Source organism: Wyeomyia smithii, chromosome 3 (assembly GCF_029784165.1).
Source record: "Wyeomyia smithii strain HCP4-BCI-WySm-NY-G18 chromosome 3, ASM2978416v1, whole genome shotgun sequence".
Classification (NCBI taxonomy): domain Eukaryota; kingdom Metazoa; phylum Arthropoda; class Insecta; order Diptera; family Culicidae; genus Wyeomyia; species Wyeomyia smithii.
Window position 1 is genome coordinate 209992104 of NC_073696.1, and position 23034 is coordinate 210015137.

A 23034-nucleotide genomic window follows, 5' to 3' on the forward strand; every position below is an offset into this window, starting at 1 on the left:
ATCTGATAGATTTCCAGTCAGAGCAGGTGTGCCTCAAGGTTCTGTCTTGGGCCCAGTTCTGTACAACATATTCAATTCAGATCTTCCTGATTTGCCTCCAGGATGCACAAAGTCATTGTTCTGCGATGACACAAACATTTCCGTAAAAGGAAAAAGCCTTCGTGTTATATGCAGTCGATTGCAGAAAAGTTTAGATATTTTTTCTTCCTACTTGCAAAAGTGGAAAATCTCTTCCAATGCTTCTAAAACTCAAATGATAATTTTTCCTCATAAGCCTAGGGCTTCTTTCCTCAAGCCAAACAATAATCACGTTGTCAAGATGAATGGGGTTATTTTAAGTTGGTCTGACAAGGTTAAGTACTTGGGACTAATTTACGATAAAAAACTTATTTTCAAAGAGCACATTGATAGTATACAAGCCAAGTTCATCAAATATACGAGATGTTTATATCCTCTCATTAACAGGAATTCTAAACTTTGTTTAAAGAACAAACTTTTGATTTACAAACAAATTTTTAGACCAGCAATGCTTTATGCTGTACCGATCTGGTCAAGTTGCTGTTCAACAAGGAAGAAAACGCTCCAGAGGATTCAGAATAAAATTCTGAAAATGATTTTGAAGCGTCCACCTTGGTTTGGTACACTCGAATTACATAGACTTACTGGTGTTGAACCATTAGAAGCTATGTCAAATAAAATTATTAACAATTTTCGACAAAAATCGTTGCAATCCTCAATTGCTACGATAAGCTCTCTTTATAGTCAATAAGTTAGCATTTAAGTTAGTTGTAAGTTTACTTTCCTTTCTTGACAAGTAGGTTTAAATCCCTACAACAGTGTTGAGAAGTCACCATTTGTGATTGGACACACATACTCATTATTTACTAATATTTATCATAAATACTTAAGCTACTAACAAAAAAAAAAAAGAAAAAAAGACTACATGCTGCTAAGAAAGCTCATTTCTTCCTTCTAGGGAGAAAAATTAGGCTACGGCTACTATCAGCATATAGTAATTAATATGCTAGCGGGTACGCTCCGAAGAGAATGTAAGGAAAAAAACCGCAACTTCAAGCTTAATCATACGTGAAATTGTTTCTCATCATGTAGGTGTTTTGAAAGCATACTTCCCACTTTTAGGGGGATTATGCATCCCACGGATACTTTCACAATATGAGGATTGATATTCTAAGTCATTTCTCCGGAGATACAATAAGCAAAAAATCACGCTTTCCTTCATAAAAACCCGCAAAAAATTTGGTGCAATAATTGGGTTCCACAGATCGATATGAAAATTTACACAGTTGTTATAAAATTCCGTGTAAACGTTTGTTAATTTCGAAGTACTCAGTCTGACTAGTGAAATTTAGAACCGTTTTTGGCGTGGTTTGATGTTGTTACTGGAAAGGACGAATTGTCGGTATAAAACAAACATGATTATTTCTTCGGGTTAATGGAACGGACAAATATTTCCAGTTGATATCATCTCCGACGGATCTATTTTGTTTAACAATAAAGTTCTTACCTGGCAGATCGCATTCTGTTTGTTTTTCCAGCCACCCAACTAAAGTAAATCCTTTAACTTCCCATCAAGCCTTCCCAACGGTGGATGCAAACGGTGTGTAGGAGTTTTGTTATGATTCAAATGCTGTAAAGTTTGTTTCTGTTGATTGCGGTTTAACTTTGTTTGCTAACGCAACCCGTGTCTATCTTCAAGTAACTAGCGGCAATTGACATTATTTCTTTAACTCCATCAGTCATGATACGAAGAGCTACATAAGTATCATAACAAGTAATTGAATATTACCGCATACCTAGAAACATAAACGACAACAAAATTATTAATAATCAAGATTGCAAATTCCCTGCAAAACGATTTTTTTTAGATTTGTTCGAATATTACTTACCTACTCCAAAAATTTAGAAGTCATGAACCGTGAATCCTAAAATCGATTGTTTGCAGGCTCTAGGAAGAAATATCGCAGTGCTTGCGTGCAAAATTGAATTGCAAGAACTATCAAGATTGAGTAATAATTACAGTAATTATCCAAATAATTGGTGGTGGAAACCCCTTGCTGCGACGCACTAAATTTGATGTCAACATAATCCATGTTTTTGTTATCTGTATTCCACTTTTCTTGCTACTTATCAGGCAAAATGCAAATGAACTTAGGTAAAATTTCTCAAAGCTAAAAAATATCGAGTGTGTAGAGCATCAATGGTTATGCGCTAATGTCCGAAAGTGGTAGTCAAATTATGTCTAATTTTGAGTAAAAAAGTCTCAGAACTCGATTGGTAGGTGTCTGATCTACGTAAAATGTTAGAAAGATGTCGATTTTGTTCGAATTTTCCTACCATACTAAAATAGGTTTATCTTGACGTTGAATTAACTTTTTTGAAAACTGTTCAATGTAGTATCAAGAGTGTAAGCGATAGTCAAAGACACAATAATAATGTGTCTTCACATGATGCTCCCCTTTTGCCAGGAGGGAGTCTTATTTTTGGCCAGGACCGGACAAAATATACAAATCTCGCGTAAGTGATACACTCTCTATATTACATTAAACAGATTTCAAATAAGTTAATTTATCGTCGAGATAAACCTATTTTAGTGTTATAGGGGAATTGGGGCAAAATCTTTAAAACTTTTTTAAAGCTTTGAAACAAAATGTAGTCAAAAAAACATGGGAGTTTTCCGATTTCTCAAAAATTCTAAATGACGCCATTGTTGCCCCTTGAGGTGAAATTAGTCTAAACTCGGGGAAATTTATTTTTGCTTAAACCTACTAAAAAACCTAAATTAATCCACCTAGTGGTGAGACCCAGCCTTTCTCATTCGAACTTATTATTTGTTTATATAAATTTACACCAACACTTAAAAATACACTTAGATAATTTCTGCTGGATTTGTTATTCTTTTTTTGTTCGCACAACTATACCGAACATTTAAAATATAACATTCACACAACATACATTAACACATATACATGCAAATAACATTAAATCCTTTCAAATATATGATGCTATTTTGGTTTTGATCGTGGTATAATCGATTTGTACTCATATACTGCGTATAAATATTAAGATTGTTTATGTCAACTTTAGTCAGTAGATTTCAAATAATTTATAATCAAATCTTGTTCCTTATACATTAATTTGAATTCTTTAACGCAGGTGATATTACTGAATGGACAAATACCAATCAATATGGGTTCTTGAAACCTGGATTATACCCAGTGGCATTTTTAATCCAGATGACCACATCTGGTTGCATGATAATCATTAAATCCATCATAAAATTGCCGAACTGCCTAATCTGGGTATTTCGATGGCAAAGATGGCGACAGTTTCCGATCAACAGCCTAAAGTGACAAATATCATCCAATACGATTTTGGGTAGCGGTATGATACCCGGAGGCCAGAAATCATCTTCAGACGCCGTTTTAAATTACTAGACAGTAGCTATCGGTTTCTGGAAACCAGTCTAAAAAGGACAAACATTAAATGGAGTATTTGAAATTTAACGTAATATTTGTACTAATTTAATAGTTTTTCTATCATAATGACTCCTAATTTCGAACTTTGATCAAAGCAGCTAATTTTGAACAGCCTTTGGGTTTTGTTTATTTGTAAGTTTGAGGAACAACCTGTTCGTTTGAAACTTGTTTTCTTGAAATAAGTCGTGAAATCTTTGAGAGAATAGATTTTCAATATTTTTTTCCTGTGAATCTTTTTCTTTCTAAGGCAACTCTTGTGAGCTTTAGAGCAGCTTTTTTTCGATTTTGTCAGCCAGTATTATAATCAAATGTAATAGGTACCAATACAGCAACTAAACCTTCAATTTAAAACTAAGATTGTTGAAATCAGTCATGCCATCTTTGGCAAAACGAGTAAATTTAAAAAAGTTTTCTGAACACGTTTCTTTTCATAACCTTCGAACTACATGTTCAATCACCATAAAATTCGTTATTCAGCCTGACAGCCTGATTCAGCCTGATTTCCCATTATTATACATAACGGACAAAGTTAAAGTCCAATAACAATAAAATTCAATAGGGTCTCATAGGGCAACAAGACCTTCCATATGACACTAATTTTATGAAAATCGGTCCAGCCATCTCTGAGAAATGTGAGTGAGTTTAAAAAGTCTTTGAAACACGTTTCTTTACATAACTTTTGAACCACATGTCCGATCCTAATAAAATTATTTTACAAATGGTTCAAAAAACAAGCTCGTTCTTTTGATACCAATTTTGTTCAAATCGGTTGTGTAGTTTTTGAGATAATGAAGTTTTGTGATTTTCACATTTTGATACATAATCTCGAAACTAAAAATCCGATTGCAATAAAATTCAATAACGGTTATGGGGCAACTAGACATTTCATTTGCAATTAGTTTCATTGAAATCGGTCCAGCCATCTCTGAGAAAATTGAGTGAGATTGGGAGACCGTTACATACATACACACACACATACAGAAAATGCTCAGCTCGTCGAACTAAGTCGATTGATATACGAGATTCGACCCTTTGGAGCACTTTTATACCTTTGGTTTTTTCAGTGATTGCTATACCTTTCTAGAAGAAAGGCAAAAATCATACATAGAAATCATGGTAGAAAAAAAGTGTTTTTTTTTGCATTGTGTCATCATCGATCATTTTAATGTAGAAATAGTAGATTTGACAAGATCATCCTTTTGCCGTAACGTTTCCGCAATTCTATGTAGGGTATGGAACATACTTTAGGCAGTTCTGAAAGCCGCCCGTGCATTAAAACGAAATATTCGAAATGTCTAAGGTGAAATACAAACATAAGTATATTCAATTGTCTACTATCTTTTTCTCTGTTAGCACTTGTTTTCAGAATGTAAAACTGATTTAGCTAACTTCGACTAGGGTTTGCAATCCTGGGAACGATTTCCCGGGAATTGCCTTTTCCCGGGATTCCCGGATCCCGGGAATGGGAATATTGATTCCCGGGATCCCGGGATTCCCGAGCTCCTCGGAAAATTTTCCATACAAAATTGCAATAAAACTAAATATCGTATCAAAACACGAAACTTACGTCGTACAAGTGTAGAGCAGCTTCATAGTGTGCATTATACGAAGCAAATATTTGCTTGAAATGACGATCAATATTTGCTTGCCGTGTAATATCAAATTGTTTGCTTAATTTATTTGTCAAAAATATATGCTGTCTTATTCAGTAAACGATAAATTAAGAAATATTTTCTTCGTCTTATGTCTTTTTTTGCTAGTGAGTTTACTACTAAGCGGATAGTTGCTTGATTTTTTCTTTGTTTATTGACAAAAAATTTTGAAACCTGTAAATTGATAAAAAAATTGAAACCCGTAAATCAATGCGACCAGGATTAAATCTATTAAATAAAAATAAGTTGGTGTCTGTATAACGGCGTTTCACTCGAAGTAGAATCAACGGATTTGAATGATTCTTTTTGTGTTTGTTTTGTCTTCATCTTCGACGAGTTAATAGGCCATAAAAATAACAATAATCAACTGATAAAGTTAGAAAAAAATTGAAATATATTTTCGGTTTTTCCCGCCTTTTACTCCAAGAAAAACGTCATTAGATTGCTATGATTGTAGGCTATGACCGGTAGACAAGTTGTTGTAGCGTCGTTATTGAGGCGTCGTAGTTGAGTAAACAAGCACCTGTTATTGATTCACGTATTAGGTGATATTCGTTTTCGCTGCCTACTACACCTTTTCTATGCAAAAGCGCTATAGCGTGGTAGCAGCAAACTCGACATGCATGTGAATACTCTCAACGTGGCTTTGATTTCATTCAAGGGCATATACTTGATAATGTAAATTAAATTGCTGGCTTATTTGAGCAAAGTTGCCTATAATCGTTTCATTTATCTGATAAATGAAAAGAAAGAACAAGAATAACACTACATGTGCGGTGATTTAATTTACCATTGCTCGGATCTAATCAATCTGTTCAATTTTCTCTAAAATGCACACTGACTTAGATCATTGACATTTGCTCATGCTGCAATGATTCTGTTAGCTGGTAAAAGAAACGTGTATTTTTTGTTTCTCAAAAAACATTGATTTCTGTTCATGTTTCGTTAAATAGGCACTATTGCATTCCTACAAATCTCTGAATTTACAATTAATTGTTGAATGTTGAATTGAAAACTATAATATTGCGAAGTGTCAATTGCACTGTGCTTAGGCAGCAGATCTGTCTCAAAAATCAGATGAAATATTAATGTCATTGAAGCGAAAATTTCGAAGCTCCGTGTACCTACCAATTTATCATTTAATTTCAAACGTCTGTATGTACCTTCGCGCTCCGCAGTTGGGTGATATTCGATAATGCCCAAAGCCCTGATAACTGGTGGCATTAAACCTAAAATATGCATATTCTCGCATAAACAGCTTTATGTCACATGGTCACGTGAAAAACAATTGGTATAATGTATGTTTGATAAAAAAAGGTACACGAAAAATGGTTGGCCATTAGGTTTTGCGAGAATTTTTGTTCAGGACAAAACCATATTGTCACTATGCAATGGCAATAACGAAAATCAACTGGAAAAGTTATAAAACGTTAAAAACCAACCCTTCATATTTCCCGCCCTTCTGAGATTCTGAGAGATTTTCTGTGAGTTGTAGTGAGTAACGATTTTTTGTTGCCTTTGATCGGAAAAATTGGAACAAGTTTTCATCACCGGGGCGTACTTAAACGATAGCCTTCTTTTTTTTTTTAATATTTTATGGAATAGTTCTATGCGATTTTCGGTTTCTGTTGATGCCACTTAAATTCAACGTCGGTTTCTGTTAATTTGTGCTGTGACTGTTTTTCAAGAAAGAAGAAGACACTGTCGGTATGTAATAAACATAATAGAATAAAAATAATAATGTGTTTTAGCAAGAATTCTAAGGAGTATTCATACTGGTTTCAGTTGGTTTCGAATAATTTTCTTCCACATGTAGTAGGAATGCTTCCAAACGAAGATGCCGCTAAGGGTATTTTATAAAAGGAATGTTCCCTAATCTACATGATCAAACTGAGTCTTGCTTATCTTCCAGTTGACTTTGACAAATTTCTGCTGTGGTCGAAGTGTTTTTTGTTCAGATGAAGTTGTTGTAAGTGGAATGTTCAAATACTTAACATGCCGTTGAATTAAGATTAAATTCGTTTTTTTGTGTCTGCAATTTCCCGTGCGTCGCGCATTCGCGATGACTATTGATAAAACCCAAGGACAGTCACTGAAAATTTGTGGCATAAATTCCGAGTATTCATGCTTCTCACATGGACAGCTCTATGTCGCATATTCACGTGACCCTGACCCCGACATTGTGGAATATATAGAATTTAGTGGCTAGGACCGCCTTGACCACTTTCACATGTTTCGTATATTCCGAATTTCAAGCTTGAATTATTTAGAATTTTGAAGTTTTTTATAAAATCTGTTCCAGTGAGATAGGCCAGACAGAATGGTATTACTATATTTGCATTAAGCCAAGCTTTTGAATAATTGAGAAAATAATGTAATAATTTCCTTCAGAATATTTAAAAGAATGACTGTTTATTTTCAGAAATGTATTGAAATGATTTGATTATGGTGAAGTCAACGGAAAATGTGTTTGTCATGCTCGTATAATGAGTGATGAATTGAAAATTAAAAATTTGTATGTATGTGATGGAACAAGCTTTGAAACTCAGTAATATACTCTTACAAAATTCGAAATTTCTTTACACTTTCTAAGTTTCTAGTGCGTATGAAAAGTCATTGTTCAAAATAGAATATTAGCAAAGGGTTGCCATGTTTACTGCTTTTCTGTTTGCGTATCTCTTAATAACACAGTCTCTACCCGAACCTATTTGAGCAGTTTGTATCTGTTATGCGGAGGGTTTTCTTCAGAAGCCGAATGGCGCCTGAGTGGCTGCTGAATAATATTTTGATTGGTGTTTGGTGTGTAAGGGGTAATATCCATCAAATGCTCAAAGAAAACAAGGCTTTTTTCATGATTTTTAAAAGGACATTTGAGATGTAAGTTATATAAAAAATATATCGTTGGGTTAAGCAACTCTTGGAGAATGAAAAAAAAGTTTTATTGCTATGTTTTACAAAATAACGGCTGTGCAGCGATTGCCGTGAACCGCTGTTTTTAAAGTTCTTCCACCGCGAGCAGTAGAAGTCGTCGTCGAACCTCATCTATAACCAAAACAAACATTTTTCATTATCTTCATAAGTGTCGCTAGTGAAGTACACATGATTATATTTTTAGAATTTTTTTTCGCAAAATGGCAACGGTTTGAAAAAAAAAATCTTTTTCGACAAAAAAAAACGACTTTAATTGTTTATAACTTTTGTTGTTGGTAATCAATCACCAAAATCGTGTGTACTTTACTAGATAATCTAATGAAGAAGCTACAATTGAAATTTCAAGTCAATCGAATGTTAACTTTTTCAGCTCTACTGCTCGCCGGTTCTGAAAACATGGTTTTGAGAAAAACGCGTTTAAAAGAATCTTAAGAATCGCAATAACAAAGCTCCTAATAATATTTTTACCTTCAGTCAGCTATCCCTGTGCTGTAAAGTTGTCCTTCCTGGGCCATATTTTCCTCTTCTTCCTCTTTTTTGTCTGATATAAGGCTGCGCCTAGCCTCTTTCGCGATATCGGACATGCGATGCTCAGCGACTTTGACGCAGTTGGCGTCCGATCCCACGCAAAACTCGTACGTAAACGGCTAACAGACCCGACAAGCTATCGTTGTAGGTAATAACGGCTACATCAACCGCAATATCAATTATAGTCTAACCGCTAGAAATCGTGTTTGGAGCAACTGACTATTAACCCTCTAGTGCCCAGTGCCGCCTCTAGGCGGTCCTCAGTCGAACCTCCGAAAAGCTTGAATAAGAACTTAAAAAATGTTTATGAGGCTTGATAGTGATTTTTTCGAAGTCCGTCTAAAAATTAATTTGAGTACTAGAGGGTTTATTCAGAAAAAGCAGTAAAAACTGCTAAAAAATGTATGAAACAGTAGCCGAAAAGTAAAGAAAAACTCAAACAAAGAACGTACACAACGAGAACGGCTGATCCACTAAACAAAAGGAAATTGTGAGCAAACACGTGCGACCTCTATACTTCCAATTTAAAACACGATATCGATCATGGGTAACTTCTACTAGTTTACAAATTAAAACGAACATCGCCAAAATAAACGAAAAATGTGGTTTTGGAGCATAAAAGTTGTTCGGTAAAAGTTGATTTAAACGAATTTAGAGTTTAGATCAGTACCTGGGCGATGTAGATTTTGATTCTAGGCTAGTTTTAGAATGATTTAGGCCAATAAAAGTTGTGAGCCGCCCGTAACCTGGGGAACAGACGGTCAGAATGGTTAGGATTTCCTCCTAGAATGTCCTGCGAGAACCGAGCTCGCACCATGGGTTGGTTACTACGATTTTCCCTTGGTTACTCGTATCCCGACTGGTACCACGAGGACATAGGAATAGGAGTTGCTGGGCAGGATACTACGGACCACAATACACAGTGGTCGGAAAAGGCAATTTGACGAACCTAATGAATTTGTGCTTAAACCGTTGATGCAAGTCAAAGACAATGTTCATAAGAATTGCTCACAAAAATATAAGGGAAATGTTGATAAGAAAATTTTTTGATTATGGCATATGGCATATGGCATATCATAAAAATAAAAAATCTAACTTTTGATACAGCGAAGATACATGAACAGTTTCTTCAGCAAAGTTGTCGAACTTTTCAAAATATGAAACTTTTCAATAGATATTAAATTGCGATGACGTCTATTTATTGAGATACGAAGCATTTTCGCTGTCAACCTCTTGAAATTTAGTTTTTCAAGCATAACTTTTTAAATACTTTTTTTTCTTGAATGGGTTTTGTTTCAAAACTAAAAATGGTTTCTTCCTGGAGATAGCCGCAATATGTCTCGTACATGAACAGTAGGATGGCAATAGAAATCGACTTTTCGAATTTTGTTTAGAAGTAGAGCTCAATAGTTTCGTCTTTGAAAAAAGTTCCCATACTAAACTTCAGCTTAATCTGACTTCGGGAACACGAAAGAATTATTTTGTGACCAATGAAAAAAATGCACAGGTAGTTCATAATTTTTTTCTAAATATCAAAAAACTCTGATGTCAAATGTTTTAAAAATGCGAGAAACATCGAGATCTGGTGTTCTCCAAAAACAAAAAAATTAAAAAATCAATCGGTTAAAGTTTCACTTTTCAACTGAATGAAATTCTAAATGCGACGAAGAACAATTTTTTCCATACAATTCATTACCACCCTAATGAACGGTATCAGTAGTGAATGCATGTAGCGATTGTATATGAATACTGGGACAGAAACATGTCTGGACGTGCGTAATATGTCCTAAAAAATACGTCCACGCCATTAAGAATCGTGTTTGAATGAATTCACGAAAATGTATGTGTGGATTTTTATATGCAAAAATGAGAAAAATAAAATTCGTTTCTCTCTTTTGAGTAGATTAATCACAAAATTCGAACTTTCATAAAATGAAAACTAATAAACAAAACAACTTTTCTGAAGACACTATGGCTTTCAAAATCATTTTTTTTGAGTAAAAAGTATTTGGTGTGAATTAGTGCATTATTCAAGAAGAAATCGTCAATAACGAAAAATATATGTGGGATGAAAATAAACTTCCTGCGAAGAAATTGGTTGTTTTGTTATAGGAAACAATATTATAGAATATTGAAAAATTGTAGAAAATCACTACTTTTTACTTTTACTATTGTAAGAACTGATTTTTAGTGGCAATCTGTGGAAATCTCCACATAAGTTCATTAAAGTATGCAGTTGTCTTTGACAAAGTTGTTTCTTATCAAATGTGCTACAACTTTATCGAACACGATGAATTTTTGTATGCAAAAATGTATGTTGTCTTTGACAAAGTTGTTTCTTATCAAATGTGCTACAACTTTGTCGAACACGATGAATTTTTATATGCAAAAATGAAAAAAGTAAAATTCGCTTTTCACTGTTAAGTGGATTGATCACAAAACTGAAACTTTTATAACATGGAGAATAATTAATGGAACAACTTTACTGAAGACACTATGGCTCTAAAATCAAGTTCTTTGGGTAAAAATAATTTCGATCACGGTTTTGCAGCGTCGGAAACAGTGTGCAACGCGCTTCTTACATAGAGATACCATCCGTACTGATTTAGCAGGACATGTCCTGATTTTGAAGTCCTATTTGGGCGTCCTGATTTATTTTTTATATTTTAGCATTTGTCCTGATTTTCTTGAGATATTTACCTTTGGTGTGTGGCAATGAGCAGAATTTTTCGAAATTGCTCAATTAGTGTTTTCGATTCAAGGTCACAACGCTCACTGCGATCGAAATTTTTCATTGGTTGAATCTTACTAGAGTAATAAGACGAATCTCTCACGCATTGACCGTTACCATTAAACATCTGACATTTGTTAAGTTTAAGTTGAAACAGTTTACTTGTGTTGAATTTTTAAAGTATATACAGTGACCGGCACAAAAAAAGATCCACCCCCAGTATAATTTTTTTTGAAGCCTCGTTCTTTTTGTTAACTTACTATGGTTTAAATTTATGGAACAGAAAAGTTTACCTCCAAACTTAATTTTTCTTTGGACATATCACTGATTTTTATTTAAAAATATTTAAAAAACATATGTTCACTTTTGTGTTAGTTTTTGAAGTATGACAGAAAAAAAGATCCACTTCATTTTTTTAAACAAAACAATAGTTCAAACGAATCAAAACAAACTACTAGTAGTTAATATGACCTCCTTTGGCCTCAATCACCAATTGAAGACGCTTTGGCATGCTTTCAACGAGGTTCTGGAGACGCTGTGGGTCCAAATCGTCCCAAGCCTTTTGTAGGGCTGTAAAATATGTTTGTTTGTTTGTTACCCCCGTTTTACCCACCTTGTTGTCGAGTATGGCCCAGAGATTTTCAATTGGGTTCAAATCGGGGCTCTGGGGTGGCCATTCTATTGATTTGATGCGGGTTGACCGGAAGAATGCACGTGTTTTCTTCGGTGTGTGTTTTGGGTCGTTGTCTTGCTGAAATGTATAACTATTTTCCAGTCCCATTTTAAGTATCGACTCCTGCAAATTCTCACACAAAATGTCGATGTACACTTCTGCCGTCATTATACCCTTGATTTCGCACAAATTTCCAACACCAAACCTTCAGCCCCAAACCATAATGTTCCCACCGCCGTGCTTCATTGTTGGCTGAAGATGCCTATCCTGGAGCCAGAGCCGGATTTAAGGGGGGGCCCAGGGGGCCCGGGCCCCGGGCCCCCACATTTTTGGGGCCCCCACAAAACGAGAAAAAGTTCTTTTCTCTATCAAAAATGAGATTCAATCAAAAGTTCAATTTACAGCAAGAAAATTTGAACAGACCATTTCAATCTGAAACTTTCCTTCAGTGTTATTTTTTCGCGAGCGCCAATATCACAACCACATCCATAAGATTTCACCTTCGATTCTCTTGGAATGACACACATTAACACACCATTTAAATCGAACCAGCGCGCATGGGAGATCAAGCAGGAAAGAAGATGATCCACAAGTTTTTTTTAATACATTGCTGTTGATTCCGAAAATAAGTTTACCTGTCCGAATCAGGGATACTAGATTTGCGTTGCAAAATGCAGATTTTCAGAGTCCGTGTGCAGATTTTATTGACCTGCAGAAGTGTGTAGGGGGAAAAAAGGTAAGACCGCCCTGCGGGGTAAGACCGCCCAGTGTAGTTTACTACCAAGTTATAAAATAATTGAAAAATTTCTTTAACGTGTCTATCACAGTATAATTACATAACATTTTGCACGTTTTTCTGTTTTGATAGTGCGCGAACGGTCGCAGAAATAATCAAAAACAACCTTTCAGCTGGCAACCAGTCAATGCGCTATTGTTTTGCGTCAACGGGACTTAAGGTTTTTCAGTCTAAAAATCTATTGTTTTGTTCGTGAATATACGTTTAATCGCTTGCCTGAATCTATCTTCTTTCGAGAATATCGAAGGCCGTGAGTAATCTTATAATTTTGACTACTTTTTCGGTCAAATATGAAAATGTTTCACTGGGGGTAAAGTCGCCCACTATACAAGGGGTAAAACCGCCACGTATCCAACTGCTTGTTGTTTTACTTCAAGACCCAAATGCCTCGACACTACAAAGGGAATATTTACAGGATCAGTAAAGCAACTTCAAGCCACATAAGACATCGATGTTAATCGACCATTTTCGATTTGGTTGAAGCTTTTCTAGTAATATATTTTAACAAGACTTATTTTTGAAAAAAGTAAACCTGTGTGAAAATGGTGTTAATGAACCAAAATAATTTTGGAGCCATGACGGTTTGTTTGATTGGTATGACGTCTCCGGCAGAATTGAAAATAGTAGTTTTTTACTTCCGAAAAAAACACACACTCTAAAAAAATTTAAAGAAAAGATATAAAAATAGAATTAAAAATATATTTTTTTTTTCAAATTTATTTGAAAAAATATGTTTTTGCCTGTAAAATCTACAAAAGGTAAGCTAAAATTTTATGGTTGTTGGATCATGGAGTGATAGAAATATTAATAGCTAAATTTTTGTGAAGAATTTTTTTTTGGGACGGTTTGTTTGGTGTATAGAGTCGTTGATAATTTTGTTCTTCAAAAAAAAAACATAGAAAATTGAAAATATAAATAAACGAAAGAATAATTATTAGTATTTTTCTATACATAATAAGTCATCAAAAGAATCATACAGACAGGTTTAATGAGTTTTAATTTTTAGCTTAAAGATAGGTATATTATGAATTCAATATCTTGAAAACCCCCAATTCTGAAAAATCTATTTATTTTGAAAACCAAAAAAGTTACCTAAACATTGATCTGAACTTGAATAATCAGAAAATAAAATAAGTTGAAACTTAGAAATTTTTTTTTCAGATTTTTCACAGTGTATATTTTATTTAAAAAGGAAAAAAAATACCATCCACAACTTTGTCAGAGACACTATACCGATAAAATCAGCCGTTTCGGCCCTAAAAATATTGTTTATCCTCAAAAAATGGTGGGCGATCTTACCCCGCTGGTGGGCGGGCTTACCCCGCATGAAAAAGATCTGCACATTTTCAATGAATTTTTAAAAATTGAAAAAAAACTGGAAAATAAACAAAAATATTTCAGTTCTTTTTTTTTAAATGCGGGTATTGAATAGAAGAACCTCTTAGCGAAGAAAAAATGAAATTGCAGCCGCAACTTTTTTTTCTATAAACAGAATTGCTTAAGGGGGCGGTCTTACCCCGCTTACCCCTAGTTTTTTCCTAGGTTCTGTAGATTATTGCCAGCGAAGCCTTATATTTGCGCAGTCTTTCTCAAATTGTGTGCAAATTTTTGCTTGCGGATCGCATTTTTTTTCGAATTGCGGTAGGTTTTTATTTTTCAGATATCAAGAAAAAAATTCCGGATTTCGAGCAGTTGCATACATTTATTTATTTGAGCCTAATGATCTCGAACGCAACTGGAGAAAGGTCTTTATCGAAGATGAAACTGATTGAAAATAGGTTGCGTACGACTATGAAGAGTGAAAGGCTGTCAAACTTAGCATTGTTAAGTTGAGAGTACAATATTCTGAAGGAGCTGAATGTTGATTATTCAATCAATAAGTTCTCTGCAAAAAAAAACTCGTAAGAAAAAATTCTAGCAAATTTTTGGTAACTTTTCAATGAGAAATAAGTGTTTTTAACTCGTACGATAAAAAAACGGGTTTGTTTTATTCTGGGGCCCCCACTGTAAACTGGGCCCCGGGCCCCCACAATCGTAAATCCGGCTCTGCCTGGAGCCCCTCATCGCTTTTCCACCAAACTCTTAATCGCCGTTTCTTATTGAAGAGCTTCCCGTGGGGCTTGTTGATGTGGTTTTTGGCAAAGAGGAGGCGTTTATTTCTGTTCACTTCGCTAAGCATCGGTCTCTTTTTAGCAAAATAGTTCTTCAAATCCTTTTCTGCTATGCGCCGTCGAATGGTACGTCAGAGATCGTCAAATCCAACCGTTCCTCAATGGCTCGCACGGTTGTGCTTGGATCTTTCTTGATCTGCCGGATGATCAAGTCATCGGTTCGCGCGCTGCTTTTGCGTTTTGCCCCTCTTCCCGGTCGATCAGCAACACTACCGAGCTCTTTATGTTTTCCTATGATCTTTTGCACTGCTCCACGGCTGACTCCAAATTTTTCCGCTATTTTCCGTTGAGATTCCCCACGCTTAGCATCACGCACAATAAGGTTTCGGACCTGCATGGAAATTTTTCCTCCTGTCATTTCTCACAGCTTTATAATCAGCTCTAATCAACACTTGAAGTTGTCTTACGCCCTCTACATAAAATGTTTTCGACAAACAAAAACATTGAAGTGTCAACACCGGGGGGTTAACCAACGTGAAATACACGGAAAACAAATATTACGGTGGTGGAACTTTTTTTCTGTCATGCTTAAAAAAACTAGCCATTGAGTAAACATTTTATTTAAATGTTTTTAAATGAAAATCAATTATATTTCTCCAGAAAAATGAAGTTAGGAGATCAACTTTTATGTTCCAAAAATTGAAATAATGGTGTGTTAGAAAAACACGAGTTTTTTTCGAAAAAAAATTTCCTCCTGGGGGTGGATCTTTTTTTGTGCCGGTCATTGTATCTACTAATGCGTAATAATTCAAAGTGGTTTGATGAAAGTGGATCGTCAGAGATACACTCAGATTTTTTACTAGGTATTTTTCTACATGGATTTTCGAATTAACGGTTTTTTTTCACGCGGATTTTTAAATCGAAGGATTTTCAAATTATGCGTTTTTATACGCGGATTTTTTTTCTATTAACTCGTTTTTCCGCGATGTACGTACCCCCGCGTATAACAAACTGAGTAAATCGAATATTACGAGTTATATTTGCTCATGCTTCGAAGAATAGAATAACTTAGACAAATTTGTATTGAAAAATTTCGAATAACTTAGAAAAGCCTTTTTTTCATAAGTTTTTACCAATATAAGGTGCAGAAAATAAAAATCATTTATATATTTGATGCTGATGATGATCCGATTTCCAAATATTAACACTTGCTAAGTCTAGTCGAATCCTGAAACTATGGGTAAAATCATCGTCCAAGATATTGATGATATATTTGCTATTCACTAAAATAGAAAAAACAACATTCCATCCGAAGCACACGCCAGCAAGCGGAAAACCCTTCTCCATTCTGCTTCAGCTTTCTAGTGCACATCATTGTTTTACATGACGCACTTCCGTCGTTTTTGCGAACACGGTGCCGGTATGCGGCCAGCAGAGAGAAAGAGTGTTAGCAAATCAGCAGGGGTGCGCCTGTAAGTACAACACATCTCGCACCGCTGAGTGTGAGTGTGAGCGTGAACAACAGTGGCAGCAGCATGGTTCAGTTCTGGGTGATAATGGGGGTTGAACATTGACGCCGTCGGAGAAAGAAAGTGTCGGTGGAAAATTGCATCCGCCCGTCGCCATCGCCACCATCATCGTGTCGTGTGTTTGAACGAAAAACATGTACGAGAGAAAACCCGAACAGAATTAGATTAAAAACATCGCATTGTTTATAGCTTTCCTCTCGATTCCCGCAACATCCTTCTTTTCGATTTTATGTTCGCTCCGGTAATATTAAAATACCGACAACTGACTATCGGAAGAACAATGAAATCGGAAACTACTTAACAAAATTTTCAATTTCCTTTCCTTTCAGGAGATTGTTACGATAAACAGCAGACAAAGCGAAGCAAACTCGGTTTCAACCACCCCTCGGCTCGTTTGTGGACAATGGAGTGAAATAATACAGTGAATTCAGTCATTTGTGTGAAATCGGACCGGTTCTGTTAGTACTTTAAAGGCGGATGGTGGATACAATGGTAAGTACGCGTTCGGATGAAACTTTCTGGGAATCGACAGAACACTAAACGCGTCCCAGCAGACAACTGCCATAACAAATATTCTACGAACCGGACTGCACTCAAGTACGCTCTTCGTCTGTCGTTAAGTGAAAACATTTAATTGCGCTGAATTGCATAATAACAGCACAAGGACATTGCGCTATCTGCAACTAAGGAAGCGGTGTAGCAAGCGGGGAAATGGTGTGGTGGTTCATGTACCCACAGCTTGCAATTACAAAGAAGCACAGATAGAGGATAATTTGAATTTAGCATCAATTTAATCGTCCTCTTTTTTGACGTTGGACTAACGTCTATATCGAAGTTAGGCACCTGAATTTGAAAATCTAGTAATTCAACCGGGGAAAACCAGAGAAAAGTGGTCAGATTTTGAGCGCTTATATATCAGTCATTTCTTTTCAGAATTTCGAGGTTTTGGCATCAACCGATCAGAAATTCTTTTACGGTTGAATTTATGTAACAAAAATAACCTATTGTTCGAGATACACTATTGAAAAATTGATAAATCACATCGATTGTCTAAATCATACCGAGCAACCAATCACCACCTCTCTTCACAAGCACAGTCGACACTAACGGATACAACCGATCTGACTTTGTAAACAGTCTCACAGCTTTCAACCAATAACGAGCTCGCTTTCGGTAGCTGCAACAGGTGTTTCAACACCGTTTTAAAATGCTTCTTTTATCATTACCACTGAACAGATTCTAAACACCAATGGCTTGATTGATAGGGGAAATATTGCGCAAGATTGTCATATAATAATTTAAATATGTTTTCGATACTAAACTAGTTAAAAGTTGTGTTAAAAGTCGTGCACATCCAACCAATCACAAGCTTGCTTCTTGTTTGCTCGCGGATGGATTTTTGCTTTGGGCTATATAATAGCCTGTGTCGTCTCATAGCAGTCATTGTATAATCAGCAGCGGTGGCTGATTCCAGCGGCCAAACTGAGCTGCAGCAGAACCAGAGCGGTGGTATCAGGCAGCAGCGGCGGAGGTAGTGGGAAGCTGCATTTCTTCATTCAGTTCGGTGCTCCTTCGATCTGAGTTGGACCCCACCAGCGGTAATCCAATTCAGATATCGTTGGGTGAAAACGTTGGGTGTGTGTGCAGTGTGCACATATAGCGTATGTGCATCTGTATTGTATGACATTTGCGATGATAGGGATGGCGCTGTTGCGTGTGTATGGCTAGCTATAGCGTGTGTAAGACACTAGCATGTGAAGCATATTATGGCTATTGCGTGTATATCTTCAGCGTGTGTACGGATAGTTATAGCTTGTGTGTGGATAGCTGCTGCGTGTGTAATGATTAGTTATAGCGTATGTATGGATAGTACTAGCACATGGTTGGATAGCTTATGCGTGTGTATAGATAGTTGTATCGGATGTATGGAAAGGAATAGCGTGTGTATGGATAGCTATAGCTACAGCGTGTGTATGAATAGTTTTAACGCGTGTTTAGATAGTTATAGCATGTGTGTGAATAACTATAGCGGGTGTTTATCGAAGATTATTATGTCATTGAAAATATTAAAACGTCTTAACGAACACAGTTGTGAATTTGATTTTACAGCAGCGATTTTAACTTCTTCAGTCAGTCTTTATTCATCGAGGAAAAATTACTACCTATGAATGATCAACACTTATTTACTAGAAATTTGATTTAGATCAAAACGGGTTCTTTTGAGTATCATAAGTTATTGGTAAAAAGAGTTGCAAGTTTTCTCAATGAGCATTCATTAAATTTTCGTTTTTGTTTCTCGGTGCGCGGTTTTGATTTTGTTTCTCGCACACAGAGAAAGAAACAAACTTGTCGCTATCGTGAAAAATAACAAAACAATTAGAAATGCTCTAAATCACAACTGAAGAAGTTAAGATATTTTCCTGTCACTCGCCCAAACCTTGATAACACCTACCGAAAAACGTGTGATTGAGCTCTTGCTATATTGAGTTATTGAACCAAACGTTTTTTTTTTTTTTTCAAATATATGAAGTTATATGCTGGGCTGGAACTAATCTAGCATGAGTTTTATCGATTAAATGTCAAACAATTTTCAAATTTAAAATTTTCGGTTGAATCGTTCTGGGCTCCAATTTCAGATAGTTTCGTAAAGTTTGCTTTTTGCTTGGATAGGAAAATTTTACCAATTCGCTCAATTAAAAGATTGTCTTGGTAGTGCAGCAAACAAAGGGTTGATTCGAATATGTATGAAATGACAGCGATTAAATAAAAGATATCCATTCTTTTAGTATATATTATTATTTATAACGTTTTAACGTCTCAGCATCCAGAAATGCACTGTAAGATAAAATTGCAGCAAATACTAGAGTTGCAATTCTCTCTATTATTTGTTTTAATGGAATATAAGAATACCGTAGTCCAACGTCATGCGGTCGTGTCTTGAATACCACCCTCCTACTTTTTTTCTTATTTATATATAGTCTGGCTCTACACAGCAGCCAAAGTAAGTGGTGCATTCTACAAGGACTATCTCTGTTTGCGTCCAACATTTTCACCATACTAAACTGTATTTATACATAGGAATGGTGGAGGTTTGACGGACAGGCAGGGTGCAGTGGATAGTCAGTTGTTCAACTATTGATTTTTCATATTATTTACTGAAAGACCTCGCACAATGTGATGGTCAAATTCAATGCTGATTTTTAAGGGTCATAAATATGAATTGCTCTTGCATAACCGTTTATGACTAACTCGTGTACAGATCATGCGCTATGATATACTGTACTTCACTGGCACACGTAGTACCAAGCGATAAGAAAACCTGAACTAATTTGCTACAGGCGCACCTGATTAGCATATTATCGTCAGTATCGTCACTGCTGCTGTTGTCCAACCAAGCGAAAAAAGACAACCAGCTTTTTTCGTACATTCAAACTTTGCTATTCCTTGGAGAGCTAGCAAATTTGATTATTGCAGTATGTTGCGGTTGTCGATTTCAAGGATATAATATAATTTTGAAATTATCTTCAATCAGAATTATCGTCGAGGTTTAGTCTCATAGCTAAGCTACACCGCAATTGCCACATGGTTTTATCAAAACGTCTAAAATAATGTGACCCAGTTGATTTGTGATTTTTAGCTTTGGATTTTTGGCTTTTGACTGTATTTTACCCTTTGACTTTTGACTTTTGAATTTGTATTTTTGATTTTCGATTTTGGCTTTAGATGATTGATTTTTGATTTTTGGCTTTGACTTTCGACTTTTATAGATATTCGACTTTAGACATCAGTTTTCAGTTTTCAGATTTTAGACTTTACACTTTACAATATAGACTTTGCACTTTACACTTCACGTTTCTCACTTTACACATGACATTTTACACTTTACACTTAACACTTTACACTTTCCATTTGACACTTTACTCTTTACACTTTCCATTTTACACTTTGCATTTTACAACTTACACTTTACACTTCACCCTTTACACTTTACACTTTCACATTTTACACTTTTCACCTACCACTTTACACATTACACTTTACACTTTACATTTTACACTTTACATTTTACACTTTACATTTTACACTTTACATTTTACACTTAATACTTTACACTTTACACTTTTTACTTTACACTTTACATTTTACACTTTACACTTGACACTTGACATTTTACATTTCACACTTTACACTTTAAAATTTACACTCTACACTTTTGTAGTAAATATAAGTTAACGTTGACATAGGTTGACAGATAGAGATAAAATTGTAAAAGCCATTCGATAAAAGGCAACTGACGAATAAAGACGTTATATTTAAAAGCTCTACAATTTCAGAAGTTGGATCGAGAATGTTTTTACGAAATCAGAAAACTTCATCGCAACTCGAAGTAGTTGGAAGCGATCCAGATGTTCCGACAAGACCAATGGAAACAAGAAATATCGTCGGTGGACAAAGTGAAATTATTTCTGACGTTGAATCGAATGCAGGGATCACAATGAATGCTGCTACGATATCTTCTCAACCAGTTATGGCATCTGTTACAAGTACGTTAGAAGCAAGTACAGGAACTGGTCTTGGAAACATCCCTGTACCATTTGGGCCAGTAAATTTCGCTAGACAAGCTTCAGCAGCTGCAAGACTAGAGCATTTTGAAAATGAGGCGTTTTCTGGACAAATAGCGTGTCGCTTTCGGTTGGATGAAATATGCGAATTTCTCCCAATGTTTTACGGAAATGAAAATGACGATGTGGAACATTCAATTGCTGTGGTCCAGAGTACTAAGCGGGCGTTAGCAGTAGACGACGAGTTAATGAAATTGGTCATAATTCGGCAGTTGAAAGAAAATGCTCAAATTTGGTTGCATTCTTATGCACGGTTCATGCTTCGCGATTACACTGAAACCTTGGAGGAACTGAGGAAAATGTTTAGTGTTCCGGACAATAATTTTCACCTAAGACAACGTTTGCAAAGCAGGAAATGGTATGGAAAGGAAACTTTTGCGGAATATTGTCAAGCAAAAAGGATTCTTGGACAACGATTAGATTTAAACGAGAAGGAATTGGTAGATTACATCGTTGAAGGAATTGAAGATAACATGTTGAAAAATCAAGCAAGGCTGCTGGATTTTAAAACTGTGTGTGAAATTGTTCAAGCATTTCGAATGATTCGTTTGAGTGCAACATCGAGCCAGAGGAATACTCTATGTTTCTCTTGCAATCAACCAGGACATCGTAAATGTCAGGATGCCCGAGTTGTAGTAAATATTAGTTAACTTAGGTAGGCGTTGACATAGGTTGACAGATAGAGATAAAATTTCAAAAGCCATTCGATAAAAGACTACTGACGAATAAAGACGTTATATTTAAAAGCTTTACAACTTTATACTTTACACTTCAAAATCAACAATTCACGCATTACATTTCACACTTAACGCTTTACACTTTACCCTTTACACTTTTCACTTAACGTTACACTTTACATTTAACACTTTTCACTTACCACTCAGCACTTCACACTTTTTACTTAACACTTTACACTTTATATTTCACACTTTATACTTTATACTTTACACTTCACACTTAACAATTTACGCATTACGTTTTACACTTCACCCTTGACCCTTTACCCTTTATACTTAACACTTTACACTTTTACACTTCACATTTTACACTTCACCCTTGACACTTTTACAATTTTACAATTTACACTTTACATTTTACACTTTATACTTTTAACTTTTCACTTTACACTTTATACTTTACACTTTATGCTTCACAGTTAACACTGTTACACTTTACATTTAACACTGCACTTGACACTCGAAATTTTACAATGTACACTTTACACTTTTTACTTTACACTTTATACTTCACACTTTACACTTTAAACTTTACACTTCAAACTTACCAATTTACGCCTTACATTTTACACTTTACGCTTTACACTTAACACTATTCACTTAGTACTTTACACTTTTCACTTAACACTTCACACTTAACACTTTACACTTTACACTCTACACATTACACTTTACACTTTTCATTTAACATTTTACAATTAATACTTCACACTTTACACTTTTACACTTAACATTTCACACTTTACACTTGACACTTGACATTTTACAATTTACACTTAACACTTCACACTTTACACTTTACATTTTACCCTTTACACTTTACACTTTACACTTTACACTTTACAATTTTACACTTACCACTTTACACTTAACATTTTTCACTTTTCTCTTACCACTTTACACTTAACACTTCTCATTTACCACTTTACACTTTCACACTTTACACTTCACACTTAACAATTTACGCATTGCATTTACACTTAACGCTTTACACTTTATACTTAACACTTTTACACTTTACATTTTACACTTGAGATTTTACACTTTACACTTCACACTTTACATTTTTCACTTTACACTTTACACTTTACACTTACACTTTACGTTTTACATTTTACACTTTATACTCTACACTTTACACTTTACATTTTACATTTTAAATTTTACACTTTACATTTCACACTTTACACTGTATTATTTATATGACTTTACACTTCTGACTTTTTT

The 23034-nt window shown here is 35.3% G+C and overlaps 1 protein-coding gene across 1 annotated transcript in view; it reads left to right on the forward strand.

Annotated features, from left to right (window-relative positions):
• Positions 1–23034, forward strand: part of LOC129727809 (WSCD family member AAEL009094) — a 116923-nt gene that overhangs the window by 5116 nt on the left and 88773 nt on the right. Inside the window, exon 2 of the mRNA XM_055686012.1 lies at positions 16778–16940. The gene's annotated coding sequence lies outside the window, so the exon portion shown is untranslated. The remainder of the gene's footprint in view (positions 1–16777; positions 16941–23034) is intronic.